The sequence below is a fragment of the Ranitomeya variabilis genome, chromosome 5 (assembly GCF_051348905.1).
Source record: "Ranitomeya variabilis isolate aRanVar5 chromosome 5, aRanVar5.hap1, whole genome shotgun sequence".
In the NCBI taxonomy this organism is placed as follows: domain Eukaryota; kingdom Metazoa; phylum Chordata; class Amphibia; order Anura; family Dendrobatidae; genus Ranitomeya; species Ranitomeya variabilis.
In genome coordinates, this window is record NC_135236.1 from 247,521,521 (window position 1) to 247,536,120 (window position 14,600).

The 14,600-nt window shown below is 44.0% G+C and overlaps 1 protein-coding gene across 4 annotated transcripts in view; it reads right to left on the reverse strand.

The window, feature by feature from the left end:
• Window positions 1-14,600, reverse strand: part of C5H15orf39 (chromosome 5 C15orf39 homolog) — a 134,380-nt gene that overhangs the window by 56,788 nt on the left and 62,992 nt on the right. The window contains exon 2 of one of the 4 annotated variants that reach the window (XM_077263979.1): window positions 8,699-8,920. The exons of the other annotated variants lie outside the window; for them this stretch is intronic. The gene's annotated coding sequence lies outside the window, so the exon portion shown is untranslated. The remainder of the gene's footprint in view (window positions 1-8,698; window positions 8,921-14,600) is intronic. 4 annotated transcript variants of the gene reach the window in all.

Consider the following 14,600-nt stretch of genomic DNA (forward strand, 5'->3'; position numbering starts at 1 on the left):
TCTTGACTGATCACAAGAATCTCATTTACCTTGAGTCTGCCAGGCGTTTGAATCCTAGACAGGCTCGTTGGTCGTTATTTTTTTCTCGTTTCAATTTCGTGGTTTCATACCTGCCAGGTTCAAAGAATGTGAAGGCAGATGCTCTTTCCAGGAGTTTTGTGCCTGACTCTCCTGGAGACACTGGGCCTGCTGGTATCCTTAGGGATGGGGTAATATTGTCCGCCGTATCCCCAGACTTGCGACGCGCATTGCAGGAGTTTCAGGTGGATAAACCGGATCGATGTCCACCAGAAAGACTGTTTGTTCCGGATGATTGGACCAGTAGAGTCATCTCCGAGGTCCATTCTTCTGTGTTGGCTGGTCATCCTGGAATATTTGGTACAAGAGACTTGGTGGCCAGGTCTTTTTGGTGGCCTTCCTTGTCTAGGGATGTGCGTACCTTTGTGCAGTCTTGTGAAGTGTGTGCTCGAGCTAAGCCTTGCTGTTCACGGGCTAGTGGGTTGTTGTTATCCTTGCCCATCCCGAAGAGGCCTTGGACGCACATTTCCATGGATTTTATTTCTGATCTCCCGGTTTCACAGAAAATGTCCGTTATCTGGGTTGTGTGTGACCGCTTTTCTAAGATGGTTCATTTGGTGCCCTTGCCTAAGTTGCCCTCCTCCTCTGAGTTGGTTCCTTTGTTTTTTCAGAACGTGGTTCGTTTGCATGGGATTCCGGAGAATATCGTTTCTGACAGGGGATCCCAGTTTGTGTCTAGATTTTGGCGGACGTTTTGTGCCAAGATGGGCATTGATTTGTCTTTCTCGTCTGCATTCCATCCTCAGACGAATGGCCAGACGGAGCGAACTAATCAGACCTTGGAAACTTATTTGAGGTGTTTTGTTTCTGCTGATCAGGATGACTGGGTTGCTTTTTTGCCACTGGCCGAATTTGCTCTTAATAATCGGGCTAGTTCGGCCACGTTGGTCTCTCCTTTTTTTTGTAATTCGGGGTTTCATCCTCGTTTTTCCTCTGGTCAGGTGGAGTCTTCGGATTGTCCTGGAGTGGACGTGGTGGTGGACAGGCTACATCACATTTGGAATCAGGTGGTGGACAATTTGAAGTTATCTCAGGAGAAGACTCAGCAGTTTGCTAATCGCCGTCGCCGCGTGGGTCCCCAACTTCTTGTTGGGGACTTGGTGTGGTTGTCTTCTCGTTTTGTCCCTATGAAGGTCTCTTCTCCTAAGTTCAAGCCTCGGTTCATCGGTCCTTATAGGATCTCGGAGATTCTTAACCCTGTATCTTTCCGTTTGGATCTCCCAGCATCGTTCGCTATTCATAATGTGTTCCATCGGTCGTTGTTGCGGAGGTATGAGGTGCCTGTTGTTCCTTCGGTCGAGCCTCCTGCTCCGGTGCTGGTGGAGGGAGAATTGGAGTATGTTGTTGAAAAGATCTTGGATTCTCGTGTTTCCAGACGTAAACTCCAGTATTTGGTTAAGTGGAAGGGTTATGGTCAGGAGGACAATTCCTGGGTGGTCGCCTCCGATGTTCATGCGACTGATTTGGTCCGCGCCTTCCATAGAGCTCACCCTGATCGCCCTGGGGGTTCTCGTGAGGGTTCGGTGACCCCTCCTCAAGGGGGGGTACTGTTGTGGATTCTGTTTGCGGGCTCCCTCTGGTGGTTACTGCTGGTACTGGGTGACTTTGGTGGGTTGCGGCCTTTGGTTTCCATCTGTCCATCAGAGGCTGGGTGTTTCCTATTTTACCTGGCCTCTCTGTCATTTCCCTTGCCGGCTATCAATGTGTTCAGATGTGCTCTGTTTGGTTCCTGCCTACCTGCTCCCAGATCTTTCAGGATAAGCTAAGTGCTGATTTTCAGTTGTTTGGTTTTTTTTGTCCAGCTTGCTTAGAATGTCTCTTTGTTAGCTGGTTGCTCTAGTGGACTGAGGTTCTCCCCATGTGCCATGAGTTGGCACATGGGTTCTTGTAATCTCAGGATGGTTTTTTTGATTAGGGTTTTTTGCTGACCGCTCAGTCCCCTTTTGTGTCATTCTGCTTTCTAGTTTTCAGCGGGCCTCTATTTGCTAAAGCTATATACATCATCTCTATGTGTGTGCCTTCCTCTCATTTCACCGTCAATACATGTGGGGGGCAACTATATCTTTGGGGTTAATTCCTCTGGAGGCAAGTGAGGTCTTTGTTTTCTCTGCAGTACTAGTTAGCTCTTAGGCTGGTGCGTGGCGTCTAGAACCAACGTAGGCATGCTCCCTGGCTATCTCTAGTTGCGTTTGTCAGGCGTAGGGCAGCGGTCAGCCCAGGTTCCATCACCCTAGAGCTCGTCCGATATTTATTATACTTTGCTCATCCTGTGCTATCCCTAGCCATTGGGGATTCATGACAATCCATGTCAACTGGCTGCAAGTGTGATTTAGTTATTGCCAACACCTGTTAGGTTCCACAGGTAAGTTACAGGTGCTGTTAATTACACAAATTAGAGAAGCATCACATGATTTTTCGAACAGTGCCAATACTCTTGTCCACCCCCTTTTTTATGTTTGGTGTGGAATTATATCCAATCGGGCTTTAGGACAATTCTTTTTGTATTTTTTCATTTAAGACAAATTAAAAGAAGATAATAATAAAAAAGAATTTGTGTTTGCAATCATTTTCAGGAAGAAACTGAGTATTATCTGACAGAAATGCAGGGTTGTCAATACTTTGGCCACAACTGTATATATATATATATGTGTGTGTGTGTGTGTGTGTGTGTGTGTGTGTGTGTGTGTGTGTGTGTGTGTGTGTGTGTGTGTGTGTATGTATGTATGTATGTATGTCTGGCTACCCATATACCTCACCCCTGGGTAAGGTTCATGACTATGCCTGTCTATGTTTGTGTCAGGACCTGTGGTGATGTCAGAACCACATGTCTAATCATGTGATGGGTTCTGGGTGTGGTTTCAGGCTACTTAATGGAGATGTGTTTGGCACAGGTGAGAGTGTATGGGAACCTGTCAGTGTGGACAGATTTCCGTGTGTCCAGGTGGGACACTACAGACAGGAGTTTGTGTATTGAGAGGAAGAAGCCTTTCTGTGTCTGTGGCTTCAGACAGAGCCCGCGTGCTGGACATAGCACAGCCTGTGTGCCTACAGGTCTGAGAGAGAGCGGAGCTCCCCTATGGACTTTGGAGGATTCATCTGTCTGGTATAAGACTGAATATCGTTTGTTTATGTTTCCTAAATGGTTTATGGACTGAATAAACCTACATGGACATTAAAGAGAATGTGTCTCCTGTTTCCTCCTATGCACCTGAGCGAGTGAATCCCTACAATATATATATATACACACACACACATACATACACACACATACACACACTGCAATAAACAAACATGTATACATAATTAACAATCATGAGTAGAAAAAATGTGATACAGCTTCTTTAAAGAGTATAAGTAACCAGAATTTCCAATACAAACTGCATACATTAATACATTTTTATACTTAATGAGGCTGCTGTACTCTGAAATATCCATGTCAAAACGGCAGTAATCTTTTGTCCAAGTCCCGCCTTCCTGCTATTAAGTTCTCACACTGCTCAGTACAACCTACAGCTGTCAGTCAGACTGGATGGGAGGAGATTGAAGACACTTTAACTTTGAGTTCTCTCATTATATAGTTACATATCATGATTATACAGACATTCTGACCTGGAATTTCAAAGACTCCAGCCTCACCAGGTCCAAGTTTTACTTATCCCCTCCCTACGCACGATCTACTATTACTTCATGAAGATGGTTCACAGACCAGAGTCCGCACCACACAGGGCAGGTACCAACTGTTTTAAAGCCAGCACTAATAACTGCTGTTTGACCACTTCAACGCCTTTAATTCTTTCAAGTGGTGCGAGCATGGTGGGGCCTCTGTTCTGATGCCCATTGCCAGGTCACTTGATTGCAAAATGAACAGCATAAAATCAAAACCCCAAAAATGTAGCGGGATTGCATTATTTCTATTTTTTATTTATTTATTTTTTAAATAATCTCATGTAATTTTTTTCCTGTATTCCAGTATATGGAATGGTAAAATGAATTGTATCATTCAAATCTACAACTTGTCCCATCAAAAACAAGCCATCATATAGCTATAACGAAGGAAAAATAAAGTTATGGCTCTTGGTAGAAGGGGATGAAAAAAAAACAAAAAAACACAAAACTGGCTACATCATTAAAGGGGCTAATAATGTAAAACACCAAGACACACTGGCGCTCACAAGTAAAACTGCAGCTGGCAACTTGAAAGGCTATGTGTGTAATCCTGTCCGTGTAGATAAAAGAAAGTAGTGAATCAGGCGGCAGTTGCAGCATTACAATATGCACAGGTGAGTATACGCTGCAAAAGTGTGAAGAGCGTACACAGTCCTAATTCCTATGTCATTTGAAATGTGTCGGTAATTGGCCCATACACGAGCCTGTCCCAAAAACCACGTCCTCCGCTTACCTCACTACTGCACGGCGGCGCTTCCAGATGGAGCTCACCGCCACCTTGGGTCTGTGCAAGTGCAGGGGGATTGCCCAGCAACGGTAGGATGCCCCCCACAGCTGCTTCCTTCACCAAACCTCTCCAGATGCTTAGCATTTCTAGCCATTTCACAGTAAGTGCTATGTTATCTATACAGTTGTACAGCTAGAAGCCGCTCTTCACACTTTTGCAGCATGTACTCACCTGTGCACATTGTGACCTTATAATGGTAGCGTGGCAACTGACTGCCTGATACGGTTAACCCCTTCATGACCCAGCCTATTTTGACCTTAATGACCTGGCCGTTTTTTGCAATTCTGACCAGTGTCCCTTTATGAGGTAATAACTCCGGAACGCTTCAACGGATCCTTGCGGTTCTGAGATCGTTTTTTCGTGACATATTGGGCTTCATGTTAGTGGTAAATTTAGGTCGATAATTTTTGCGTTTATTTGTGAAAAAAATGGAAATTTGGCAAAAAATTTGAAAATTTCGCAATTTTCAAATTTTGACTTTTTATTCTGGTAAACGAGAGAGTTATGTGACACAAAATAGTTAATAAATAACATTACCCACATGTCTACTTTACATCAGCACAATTTTGGAAACAAATTTTTTTTTGCTAGGAAGTTATAAGGGTTAAAATTTGACCAGCGATTTCTCATTTTTACAACGAAATTTACAAAACCTTTTTTTAGGGACCACCTCACATTTGAAGTCAGTTTGAGGGGTCTATATGGCTGAAAATACCCAAAAGTGACACCATTCTAAAAACTGCACCCCTCAAGGTACTCAAAACCACATTCAAGAAGTTTATTAACCCTTCAGGTGCTTCACAGCAGCAGAAGCAACATGGAAGGAAAAAATTAACATTTAACTTTTTAGTCACAAAAATTATCTTTTAGCAACAATTTTTTTATTTTCCCAAGGGTAAAAAGAGAAACTGGAACCCAAAAGTTATTGTACAATTTGTCCTGAGTACGCCGATACCCCATATGTGGGGGGAACCACTGTTTGGGCGCACAACAGGGCTCGGAAGGGAAGGAGCGCCATTTGACTATTTCAATGAAAAACTGGTTCCAATCTTTAGCGGACACCATGTCGCGTTTGGAGAGCCCCCGTGTGCCTAAACATTGGAGCTCCCCCACAAGTGACCCCATTTTGGAAACTAGACCCCCCCAAGGAACTTATCTAGATGCGTAGTGAGCACTTTGTACCCCCAGGTGCTTCACAAATTGATCTGTAAAAATGAAAGTACTTTTTTTTTTCTCAAAAAAATTCTTTTAGCCTCAATTTTTTCATTTTCACATGGGCAACAGGATAAAATGGATCCTAAAATGTGTTGGGCAACTTCTCCTGAGTACACCGATACCTCATATGTGGTCACAAACCACTGTTTGTGCACACGGCAAGGCTCCCCCACATGTGACCCCATTTTGGAAACTAGACCCCCCAAGGAACTTATCTAGATGCATAGTAAGCACTTTGAACCCCCAGGTGCTTCACAAATTGATCCGTAATAATAAAAAAGTACTTTTTTTTTCACAAAAAAAATATTTTGGCCTCAATTTGTTCATATCCACATGGGCAACAGGATAAAATGGATCCTAAAATTTATTGGGCAATTTCTCCTGAGTACACCGATACCTCACATGTGGGGGTAAACCACTGTTTGGGCACACGGCAGGGCTCGGAAGGGAAGGAGCGCCATTTAACTTTTTGAATGAAAAATTAGCTCCAATCGTTTGCGGACACCATGTCACGTTTGGAGAGCCCCTGTGTGCCTAAACATTGGAGCTCCCCCACGTGACCCCATTTTGGAAACTAGACCTCCCATGGAACTAACCTAGATGTGCGGTGACCACTTTAAACCCCCAAGTGCTTCACAGAAGTTTATAAAGCAGAGCCGTGAAAATAAAAAATCATTTTTCTTTCCTCAAAAATTATTTACTAGCCCGCAATTTTTTATTTTCACAAGAGTAACAGGAGAAACTGGACCCGAAAAGTTGTTGTCCAGTTTGTCCTGAGTACGCTAATACCCCATATGTGGGGGGGAACCACTGTTTGGGCACACGTCGGGGCTCGCAAGGGAAGTAGTTTGGAGACCCCTGATGTGCCTAAACAGTGGAAACCCCCCAATTGTAACTCCAACACTAAACCCAACACACCCCAAACCCTAATCCCAACTCTAGATATCACCCTAATCACAACCCTAACCCCAACACACCCCTAACCACAACCCTAACCCCAACACACCCCTAAACCTAATCCCAACCCTAACCCTAAGCCTAACCCTAATCCCAACCCTAACCACAACCCTAACCTCAACACACCCCTAACCCTAACCACAAGCCTAATCTTAACCTTATTTCCATCCCTAGCCCTAATTCCAACCCTAACTCTAATTCCAACCCTAACCCTAAGGCTATGTGCCCACATTGCGGATTCGTGTAAGATTGTTCCGCACCATTTTTGAAAAATCTGCAGGTAAAAGGCACTGCGTTTTACCTGCGGATTTACCGTTGATTTCCAGTGTTTTTTGTACGGATTTCATGTGCGGATTACTATTGAGGAACAGGTGTAAAACGGAATCCGCACAAAGAATTGACATGCTGCGGAAAATACAACACAGCGTTTCCGCGTGGTATTTTCCGCACCATGGGCACAGCGGATTTGGTTTTCCATAGGTTTACATGGTACTGTAAACCTGATGGAAAACTGCTACGAATCCGCAGTGGCCAATCCGCTGCGGATCCGCAGCCAAATCCGCACTGTGTGCACATAGCCTAATTCTAACCCTAACTCTAGTTCTAACCCTAGTGGGGGAAGAAAAAAAAAATATTTTCTTTATTTTATTATTGTCCCTACCTATGGGGGTCATAAAGGGGGGGTTCATTTACTATTTTTTTCATTTTGATCACTTTGATAGGTTTTATCACAGTGATCAAAATGTACCTGGAACGAATCTGCCTGCCGGCAGATTTGGCGGGCGCACTGCGCATGCGTCCGCCATTTTGGAAGATGGCGGCACCCATGAAGAAGACGGACGGACACCGGGAGGCTCGGTAAGTATGAGGGGGGAGATCGGAGCACGGGGGGGTTGATCGGAGCACGGGGAAGCGGACAGGAGGATGGAGGGTAGCGGACCACAGTACGGGGCAGAAAGGAGGACTGGGGAGGAGATCGGTGGTGGAGCAGATCAGGGTTTCCAGCAATGGCAGATGATATCGCAGCATCGGCCATGTCTGGATTGTAATATTTCACCACTTTTCATAGGTGAAATATTACAAATTGCTCTGATTGGCTGTTGAAAGTGAAACAGCCAATCAGAGCGATCGTAGCCACGGGGGGGCAAAGCCACCCCCCTGGGCTGAAGTACCACTCCCCCTGTCCCTGCAGATCGGGTGAAATTGGAGTTAACCCTTTCACCCGATATGCAGGGACGCGATCCCTCCATGACGCCACATAGGAGTCACAGGTCGGATTGGCACCGACTTTCATGACGCCTACGTGGCGTCACAGGTCGGGAAGGGGTTAATAATGTAGTTTGCATTGTGAAATAGGGCAACATATCTACTTTGAAAATCATCTGCAATTCCTACAAAGCAGAGCAACATTATTCAAATGACACTCCTATGTGACCATATTTCAAGAATCACAAATCAGTCAACAAACATAAGAAAGAACAATGGTTAGTAGCAAGCAAAAAGTCTGCGGAGGCCACAAGACCAGCATCTTAAATAATGCCAATATAACAAAGGAGGAACCCACAGAAAGTGTACACATACAGTACAATGCGAGCTGGCACAAATTCACAAGTCTAGATTGTAACAATGCCCTCAGGACTGAAGGATGGATCCCATGACAGTTTGCAATCAAAACAAAAAAGTCTGATCAAGGAAACGAAGACGACAAACACAGAATGTAAAGTAAATACAGCCATATATGCATCTATGTAATCCAAAAGAATATGGCTCTATTAAAACACAACTACTACCTTTTTAAATAGGTTTTTCAGTATTGGTAAAGGATCATATATACAGACGCAGCGCAGTGTAAAAAAAATAAAAAATTGCTTTAGGCTACGCGCCCACTGAGTTTTTATGCTGCATATTTTCTAAAGGAAAAAAAAAATGTAAGTAACCTATTTTACTTAATGGGTGCAGAAATAGTTTAGAAAATCTCCAACATCAAAAACTCACCAAAAGCTCATTGTGGGAACTTAGCCGTACCCTTTCCGAGTTCAGTGATGAGTCTCCTCCGCTGCCCCAGTTTCTGCTGCAGTATACAGGGCTGACGTCACAATGACAGCACTGCAGCCAATTACTGAGCCCAGTGGCACAGCTGAAATAGTCGGCACATGCTGCTGGGCACTGGGGGAAGACAAGTAGATGGCGGTCTGCTTTTCTTGCACTGAACTGCACCTAGGGACAATAGTTAACTTAACAAAAAAAAAACAAATACAGTGTGGAAAATAAGTGATGGATACACTGTCGATTTTGCAAGTTTTCCCACCTACAAATAATGGAGAGGTCTAATTTTGAGAGACAGAATCTAAAAGTGAAAATCACATTATATGATTTTTAAATAATTAAAGGGAACTTGTCACTCCCCCAGGGCGTTTTTAAGTAAAAGAGCCACCTTTCACTGTGCTAAAATGCAGACTAGCGGGCCTCGCCAACCACAAGCCGTCCCATCAACCATATCTGCTGCTTCTTCCTTCTGTCACCATGTCAAATGTTTTCACACAGGTCTCTAGCCGCAGAAACTCCACGTGTTTACCCCCTACAGTTGGGGTGAGTGAAAGCCCGTCAGCTGTGATGGAAGTGGACATGACTGCTGGTTTTGTGTCACCTAGCTCAACACATCTTTCTCAATCCACCATAACATCTCAGCCTGCACCTCACTCGTACTCCACCCTCTCTCAGCACAGAAGCAAGCTCAGTCCCGCAATTTTGGTCATGTGAAACAATGTTTTCTCCTACACATATGTGGAGACAAGGAGGATTGTTGGGCACCCAGGTCTGCTAGCCAGAACTGCATTTTAATGTGGGTAGAACACTACATGAGGGTAAAACAGTGTGGCAAAAATTTATTGAACTACCAACACAATAGCATACAGAACAGACCCAGCAAATATCCAAGATGGTGCAAATTACAGAATCTTACCCTTCCGCTAACTCGCTGGGATTAGAGCTGCTTCCAGTGTTGCATACCCCCACCAGTGGCTCCCCACTTTTGGCGGGCCCCCACAGCGAGGAGATAACGACAAGCTTAGGAAGCTAACCAAGAACAATGAGGTATGTGGCCAGGTGAACCGATTGTTCCAATCTGGATTCTTTAAGACATCTCTGGGGTTTCAGTGATGGTCAATGAAGCAGTCCTGTGTTCTACCAGCCAGGTCCCTAGTACCCTAAAGGTACCTTCACACGAAACGATATCGCTAGCGATCCGTGACGTTGCAGCGTCCTGTCTAGCGATATCGTTTCGTTTGACACGCAGCAGCGATCAGGATCCTGCTGTGATGTCGCTGGTCGCTGAATAAAGTCCAGAACTTTATTTGGTCGTCCGATCGCCGTGTATCGTTGCGTTTGAAAGCAAAAGCAACGATACCAGCGATATTTTACACTGGTAACCAGGGTAAACATCGGGTTGCTAAGCGCAGGGCCGCGCTTAGTAACCCGATGTTTACCCTGGTTACCAGCGTAAAAGTAAAAAAAACAAACAGCACATACTCACCTGCACTTCCCCCAGCGTCTGCTTCCTGACACTGACTGAGCTCCGGCCCTAAAGTGAAAGTGAAAGCACAGCGGTGACGTCACCGCTCTGCTGTTAGGGCCGGAGCTCAGTCAGTGTCAGGAAGCAGACGCTGGGGGACGCGCAGGTGAGTATGTAGTGTTTGTTTTTTTTACTTTTACGCTGGTAACCAGGGTAAACATCGGGTTACTAAGCACGGCCCTGCGCTTAGCAACCCGATGTTTACCCTGGTTACCCGGGGACCTCGGCATCGTTGGTCGCTGGAGAGCGGTCTGTGTGACAGCTCCCCAGCGATCAAACAGCGACGCTGCAGCGATCGGCATTGTTGTCGCTATCGCTGCAGCATCGCTTCGTGTGAAGGTACCTTAAGAGGAGATCCTGAAGAGTGACACCGACCAGAAGAAAAAGTCTCTTTTTATAGTGGAATGTAACTTATTTTTAGATTTAACAAGTGTCCTTCAGTCTAGCAATACAGATAAGGAGAAGAATGGTGATTTGATCAAGTAGCATTACTTGATTATTTAAACTATTTGCATAGTCTTCCCACTCTGCTTTCGAAGTCAACAAACTGGCTCCGTAACACAATGCATAATTAGCATATCTGCAAACATCATTGTTCAGTTGCCATGCCTTACTGTTTTACAAAGATAACAGAAGATAAACTGTAGGAGATAATATTAGGGGTTAATATTCACCCTACAGCAAGAGTCAATACTTCAGACACCAGTTTATGATTCTGGACCTACACAATTTACATCTGGCGTAATTAAGAAAAAGCGTTGAGTCATCACAACAAGCCAGCGCTAGGAGCTTGAACTCCCCCATCTCCAATCTGTTGGCCACGGAAATACTGCTTTTTCATCTGGTGGATAAAGACGGTTTCAGAAAGTTGATGGCCATCGCAGTCCCCCAGTACCAAGTGCCCAGTCGCCATTACTTCTCTAACAAAGCTGTGCCTGCGCTACACCAGAATTTCACAGAAAACATTATCTATTCCCTGAAATAATCTCTGCCAGTAGCTAAGTTGGGTTTCCATCTGGTGAGTTGCCTGTGTAAGGAGAGCTCCCAAACAGACAGACCTACACTTATTTTCAAATAACTGTGTTACTTTCCTTACATTTTTCTACCAATAGTACCGTATGAAACTGATGTTTGTGTCACCGCTCCCTTAACCACCAGGTCCTAATTGAAACTTCAATTCCAAGCTGTAAATACTAGGCCAGACCCCGATACCCCATGCATGGCTCATGGCTGACTGCTGCTTTGCCATTTGCAAATTTCTACCATGGCCCAATTGATGACACTTTTCATAGTGTCTGCTCTTAATTTTTGCTGTTTAGGAAGCTTTTACTCACCCCTTAATGTGTTGTGTATACGTTTAGTTTGGCCTCCCATTAAGTTCAATGGGTTTCGGGTACGTTGGTCGAACTATTCGGTGGATGTTAAAAATGTTCGGCGAACCAAACTGAACCCTGAAAGGTTTGCTCATCTCTAGTTGGGATAACCAAATAAACAGTACAATATACATTTATTAAACCAAACAAACAATAACATACAATCGATTAAAAACATTTAACCCCTTAGTGACCAAGCCAATTTTGACCTTAAAGACCAAGCCAATTTTTACAATTCTGACCACTGTCACTTTATGTGGTAATAACTTTGGAAAACTTCAACTGCTCCCACTGATTCTGAGATTGTTTTTTCGTGACATATTGCACTTCATGTTAATGGTAAAATTTCTTCAATAAAACCTGCGTTTATTTATTAAAATAATGGAAATTTGGCAACGATTTAGAACATTTAGCAATTTTCAAACTTCAAATTTTTGTGCCTTTAAATCAGAGAGCCATGTCACACAAAATAGTTAATAAATAACATTGCCACATGTCTACTGGGTCATTCCATGGTAGCTTACGTTACAACACAATATAGTAACGTAGTTACAAAGATGATGGTGACTTACCTTACAATAAGTTTAATCCAATGGATGGTAACATATTGTAACGTTAGTTACCATCAGCTTAGTAATGTAAGTTACTATACTGTGCGGTAACGTAAGTAACTATATTTCTTGTAATAAACACTGTTGCTTTTAACTTGAGAAGTTAAAATACATTTTTTAAAGTTGCTGGGACTATGGTGATTTAATACATTAAAAATATTGATTCACCCGTTTACCAGAACAGAAAATTTGTCAGACTCATGAAGGACAATTGCTTTTTCTTTTTTGTAACGTAAGTTACCAAGTAATAACACTGTATTTTGTATTTAATTTTATTGCTGAAAAATCAAACTGTTGAAATCGATTGAGAATCGTTTAATTTACAATATACATTCACTCCTTTTTGTGCCTGCCTTCAAGGAACAGTCTGTAGCCAGTTTTTGGCTTGTGAATGTAACGTATGTTACCATGGAATGACCCTATTTTACCTCAGCACAAGTTGGAAACCATTTTTTTTTTTGCTACGAAAAGCGTAGTTACTCACCGATAACAGTGTTTCTCAGAGCCCATGACAGCACCACCAGAGAGAGGGGATCCGCCCTTCAGGGACAGGAAACCTACAGGATGAAAGGGCGGTACCTCTCCCCTGCATGAGTTTGTTTACAGAGCATCGGAAGTCCTCCAGGTTAGTCACAACAAATAATATACAACTTTATCATATTGCTTAACAAGTGAACACCGTGTCTATATATAAAAAACACACTTCATACAAAAGAATGTGCTCGCCGCACACGTGATGGGGGGGGGGGGAATAAGCAGGTGCTGTCATAGGCTCCGAGAAACACCATTATTGGTGAGTAACTACGCTTTTCTCAGTCCCCCATGACAGCACCACCAGAGAGAATTGCAGAGATTGTTGCTTAGGGAGGGACCACAGCCTGCAGAACCCTTCTTCCGAAGGTTAAGTCAGATGAAGAGGCTAGGTCTAAGCGGTAGTGTCTAAAAAAGGTTGAAGGTGATGACCAGGTGGCCGCCTTACAAATTTGATCTGATGGTACCTGCGACCTTTCAGCCCAGGAGGTCGCCATAGCCCTTGTAGAGTGGGCCTAAAGACCCTCTGGAACTGCGTACCCGGTGGACGAGTATTCCAAGGCTATCGCAACTGTTATCCAGCGTGCTATAGTGCCTTTAGAGGCTCTAAGTCCTCTCCTGGGTCCCTGGAAGCAGATAAAGAGACCCTTCCTTCCTATACTGCTGAGTGGATTTTAGATACTGAACTAGACACCTTCTCACATCTAATGTGCGGAATTTTTCTTCTTTCTTATTTCTAGGGTCTGGACAGAAGGAAGGAAGGATTATTTCCTGAGATCTATGGAATGTGGACGCTACCTTTGGTAGATAGGCAGGGTCTGTTTTTAGTACAACCTTATCATCCAGGATCTGTGTAAAGGGAGGGTTTGCAGATAGGGCTTGGAGATCACTTATTCTGCGTGCCGATGTTAGGGCTATCAGGAGGGCAGTTTTAAGTGATAGAATTTTAAGGGGTATTGATTCTATAGGCTCAAACGGGGATTCTGTTAAAGCTGACAAGACTAGGTTCAGATCCCAGGTTTAAACCTTGCAGCTGCTCTGACAAACCGTATTACCCAAGGGTTGGCCGCTATGTTTTCACAGTACAATGCTCCTAGGGCTGCTATCTGTACTTTTAAAGTACTTACTGAAAGACCTAGGTCTAACCCTTTTTGTAAAAATTCTAATATTTCAGCAACTGGGACCCCGTCTTGCAACCTTACCCCGGAGGAGGACAAAAAATTTTTTTTTGTGGTCACAGGTTTTCTACTTTTCATTAGTGTAGAAACTAATTTGTCAGAAAAACCTCTTTCGTTCAATTGTGACCTCTCAAATTCCACACTGTCAGGTGGAGATTCTCTGATGGAGGGTGGAACACCGGTCCCTGAGACAGGAGGTCCAGAAAATCCAGAAGAACCCAGGAATCGGTGACCGATAGCATCCTCAGCCAGGAGAACCAGGCCCTTTTGGGCCAGAAGGGGGCTATTAGGATGAGTCTGGATCTGTCCTGACTGATTTTTCGCAGAACTGCTGGAATGAGGATAGTAGGAGGAAATGCATACGCAAGAGTCTGTGTCCAGGGGATCGTGAATGCATCTATAGCCTGAGGGTTCCCCCTGGGGTCTAGGGAACAAAAGGTTTTCACCTTTCTGTTGTGCATGTTTGCGAAGAGGTCTATTACAGGGATTTCCCACAGATCTGTAATTTTGTCGAAGATGTCTTGATTTAGAGACCATTCCCCTTGTTTTAATTGGATACGGCTCAGGAAGTCCGCTTTCTGGTTCTCTACACCTTTTATATGTAGGGCCGATAGGGATAGAAAGTTGTTCTGT